We start from the raw sequence: 5,000 nt of genomic DNA, 5'->3' as shown, positions 1-5,000 counted from the left end.
CCAAGCTTTAAATTCAGCTTATAAAATGAGTAAAACAGTGTGTGTTTTCTGAATTCACCAGTTAAATCACTCTGTTGGATGTTGTTTTTTGCTTCCCTCTTTCTGTTCTGAAGTTTTTGATCATCTGACTACCTTGCTTTTCTATTTGGAAGATAATATGCACTCTTTTCTGAAAAATGGGTAGGGGGTGGGGGTAGTAAAAGCATCACAGTTCAAGATTTTGCGCGACAAGAGGTGTGTTTCTTTCAACTGTGATGAAGAGGAATAACTCAACTTGGTATCTAACACTATTTCTGAACACTGCAACTACTGAAGCACTTTTAATTTTTTTTTCTGTCTTCCAAGCTTTAAATTCAGCGTATAAAATGAGTAAAAAATTGTTTTTTTTTCTGAATTCACCAGTTAAATCACTCTGTTGGATGTTATTTTTTGCTTCCCTATTTCTGTTCTGAAGTTTTTGATCATCTGACTACCTTGCTTTTCTATTTGGAAGATAATATGCACTCTTTTCTGAAAAATGGGTAGGGGGTGGGGGTAGTAAAAGCATCACAGTTCAAGATTTTGCGCGACAAGAGGTGTGTTTCTTTTAACTGTGATGAAGAGGGATAACTCAACTTGGTACCAAACACTATTTCTGAACACTGTAACCACTTTAGCACTTTCATTTTTTTTCTCTGTCTTCCAAGCTTTAAATTCAGCTAATAAAATGAGTAAAAAAGTGGGGTTTTTTTCAGAATTCACCAGTTAAATCACTATGTTGGATGTTCTATTTTGCTTCCCTATTTCTGTTCTTCAGTTTTTGATCATCTGACTACCCTGCTTTTCTATTTGGTAGATAATATGCACTCTTTTCTGAAAAAATGGGTAGGGGGTGGGGGAAATAAAAGTATCACAGTTCAAGATTTTGGCCGACAAGAGGTGTATTTCTTTTAACAGTGGTAAAGAGGGATAACTCAACTTGGTATCTAACACTATTTCTGAACACTGTAATCACTTTAACACTTTTAATTTATGTTTGTTTGTGTTCCAAGTTTTAAATTAAGCTTCAAAAATGGGTAAAAAAATAGTTTTCTCATAATTCACAAGTTAAATCATTATGTTGGATGTTCTATTTTGCTTCCCTCTTTCTCTTCTTAAGTTTTTGATCATCTGACTACCCTGCTTTTCTATTTGGAAGATAATATGCACTCTTTTCTGAAAAATGGTAAGGGGGTGGGGGTAGTAAAAGCAACACAGTTTAAAATTTTGCGCGTTAAGAGGTGGTTTTTTTTTTAAATTGGTAAAGAGGGATAACTCAACTTGGTATCTAACACTATTTCTGAACACTGTAATCACTTTAACACTTTTAATTTATGTTTGTCTGTGTTCCAAGTTTCAAATTAAGCTTCAAAAATGGGTTAAAAAAATGTTTTTTTAATAATTCACAAGTTAAATCATTATGTTGGATGCTCTATTTTGCTTCCCTCTTTCTCTTCTTTAAGTTTTTGATCATCTGACTACCCTGCTTTTCTATTTGAAAGATAATATGCACTCTTTTCTGAAAAATGGGTAGGGGGTGGGGGTAGTAAAAGCATCACAGTTCAAGATTTTGCGCGACAAGAGGTGTGTTTCTTTTAACTGTGATGAAGAGGGATAACTCAACTTGGTACCAAACACTATTTCTGAACACTGTAACCACTTTGGCACTTTCATTTTTTTCTCTCTCTGTCTTCCAAGCTTTAAAATTCAGCTAATAAAATGAGTAAAAAAGTGGGTTTTTTCAGAATTCACCAGTTAAATCACTATGTTGGATGTTCTATTTTGCTTCCCTATTTCTGTTCTTCAGTTTTTGATCATCTGACTACCCTGCTTTTCTATTTGGTAGATAATATGCACTCTTTTCTGAAAAAATGGGTAGGGGGTGGGGGAAGTAAAAGTATCACAGTTCAAGATTTTGGCCGACAAGAGGTGTATTTCTTTTAACAGTGGTAAAGAGGGATAACTCAACTTGGTATCTAACACTATTTCTGAACACTGTAATCACTTTAACACTTTTAATTTATGTTTGTTTGTGTTCCAAGTTTTAAATTAAGCTTCAAAAATGGGTAAAAAAAAATAGTTTTCTCAGAATTCACAAGTTAAATCATTATGTTGGATGTTCTATTTTGCTTCCCTCTTTCTCTTCTTAAGTTTTTGATCATCTGACTACCCTGCTTTTCTTTTTGGAAGATAATATGCACTCTTTTCTGACAAATGGGAAGGGGGTGGGGGTAGTAAAAGCATCACAGTTCAAAATTTTGCCCGTTAAGAGGTGTATTTTTTTTAAATTGGTAAAGAGGGATAACTCAACTTGGTATCTAACACTATTTCTGAACACTGTAATCACTTTAACACTTTTGATTTATGTTTGTCTGTGTTCCAAGTTTCAAATTAAGCTTCAAAAATGGGTAAAAAAAATGTTTTTTTAATAATTCACAAGTTAAATCATTATGTTGGATGTTCTATTTTGCTTCCCTCTTTCTCTTCTTTAAGTTTTTGATCATCTGACTACCCTGCTTTTCTATTTGAAAGATAATATGCACTCTTTTCTGAAAAATGGGTAGGGGGTGGGGGTAGTAAAAGCATCACAGTTCAAGATTTTGCACGACAAGAGGTGTGTTTTTTTTAACTGTGATGAAGAGGGATAACTCAACTTGGTATCAAACACTATTTCTGAACACTGTAACCACTTTAGCACTTTTAATTTTTTTTTCTGTCTTCAGTTCCAAGCTTTAAATTAAGCTAATAAAATGAGTAAAAAAGTGGGTTTTTTTTAGAATTCACCAGTTAAATCACTATGTTGGATGTTCTATTTTGCTTCCCTATTTCTGTTCTTCAGTTTTTGATCATCTGACTACCCTGCTTTTCTATTTGGTAGATAATAATTATGCACTCTTTTCTGAAAAAATGGGTAGGGGGTGGGGGAAGTAAAAGTATCACAATTCAAGATTTTGCGCGACAAGAGGTGTATTTCTTTTAACAGTGGTAAAGAGGGATAACTCAACTTGCTATCTAACACTATTTCTGAACACTGTAATCACTTTAACACTTTTAATATATGTTTGTCTGTGTTCCAAGTTTCAAATTAAGCTTCACAAATGGGTAAAAAAAAATAGTTTTCTCATAATTCACAAGTTAAATCATTATGTTGGATGTTCTATTTTGCTTCCCTCTTTCTCTTCTTAAGTTTTTGATCATCTGACTACCCTGCTTTTCTATTTGGAAGATAATATGCACTCTTTTCTGACAAATGGGAAGGGGGTGGGGGTAGTAAAAGCATCACAGTTCAAAATTTTGCGCGTTAAGAGGTGTATTTTTTTTTAAATTGGTAAAGAGGGATAACTCAACTTGGTATCTAACACTATTTCTGAACACTGTAATCACTTTAACACTTTTAATCAATGTTTGTTGGTGTTCCATGCTTCAAATTGAGCTTCAAAATGGATACAAAAGGATTTTTTTCCGAATTCACAAGTAAAATCACTACGTTTAATGTTCTATTTTGCTTCCCTATTTCTCTTCTTCAGTTTGTGATCATCTGATTGTTATTTTGTTTACATTTTCACAATACAATATTGCAACTTATTCAGTAGTGTTTGCATGAAAAAATCTGATACCTATGCTTAAACTTCAGTCGTTATCTTAAAATTTTGCGCGTTAAGCCCTTTATATTTTGTATTTTCCTGATAAAGCAAACATTGAACTAACAGAAAAAGTAACTTTTAAAACTACCTAATCACTTTGAAATTGGGCCTCCAAAGTGTTCTCCAGCCTTGTTTGAAATGATTTCCGAGTGTTCCTGTAGCTAAAGTTGAATTATGTGTGAACATGCTAGAGTGTGAAAGAGAACTTTGAGATCTTCGGATTGATCCATCGACTGATTAGCTGGATAACTGATGAATGGAGTTTAGTGATTGATCCATCGACTGATTAGCTGGATAACTGATGAATGGAGTTTAGTGATTGATCCATCGACTGATTAGCTGGATAACTGATGAATGGAGTTTAGTGATTGATCCATCGACTGATTAGCTGGATAACTGTTGAATGGAAATGGTCCAACTGGTATAATCACTTCACACTTTCTAATTATTTATTTCATTGAACGTCTACATCGTATCTGGTAATGCAGTTACTGCTAGATTCTGGTTTATTTACTAAATTACTTAAAGGCACAGTAAGCCTCCCGTAAACCATCACAGAGCTCCCCGAGCGTCTAAATACAGTACAAGCATACTTCCATTTGAACGCTCACCGAACGGGAACATCCTGGCTGCTTTCTGTCGAGCGTGAGACATTTTCAAAGAATTTATTTTCGTAGACTTGTTCCGTTAACAACAACGGCGCCTCGTTTTTGCGCTAGACCTAACTTTTAAAATCTAAATAATAAATTGACAGCTTGTTACACAAACATTCTTTAATCATAAAAGAATTCGTTTTTCATCAAGACAAGATCAGAACAATTCGAAGTTGTGAAAGTTTAAAAAAAGAAAAGCCCGGAAGCAGGGTCACGCAAGGGTCGTAGCAGACGACGACCGGCAGTTTATCAGTGCAAATCGCCGTTCCTCTCAACAGTCAAAAGCCATCGCTAGAGTTCTTGTGAACCACAGCCGTTGTTTCGTGCATAAAAAAAACGTGCTATTGTAGATAAGCTCACGTCGAGTCGCATTCAAATGACTAACTATGACGACTGCATTGTGAAAAGGGAAAACTGGATCACACGGGTTCACGATGGCTCAGGGGTAAGATAAACCACGCAAAAATAAATTCTTTGAAAATTGTTCGCTCTTTACGGAGGGCACCTAGGATGTTCTCAATTGGTGAGTGTTTAAATGAAATGGTGTTTGTAATGTGTGTAAAAGCCTGACCGTATCTGTGATGGTTTACGGGAGGCTTACTCTGCCTTTAAAGTCACCTTATGACTTATTCTTATTGGTGTTAATCCAGAAAGAAAAACATCCATCCGTCCATCTGTTTGAGCG

The 5,000-nt window shown here is 34.9% G+C and overlaps 1 protein-coding gene across 1 annotated transcript in view; it reads left to right on the top strand.

Annotated features, from left to right (window-relative positions):
• Positions 1–5,000, top strand: part of LOC138979030 (SH3 domain-binding glutamic acid-rich-like protein 3) — a 45,133-nt gene that overhangs the window by 26,884 nt on the left and 13,249 nt on the right. The window lies entirely within an intron of this gene.

Source organism: Littorina saxatilis, linkage group LG10, assembly GCF_037325665.1.
Source record: "Littorina saxatilis isolate snail1 linkage group LG10, US_GU_Lsax_2.0, whole genome shotgun sequence".
In the NCBI taxonomy this organism is placed as follows: domain Eukaryota; kingdom Metazoa; phylum Mollusca; class Gastropoda; order Littorinimorpha; family Littorinidae; genus Littorina; species Littorina saxatilis.
Note: the sequence above shows the minus strand (reverse complement) of the source record. Positions and strands in the feature narration are given on the sequence as shown.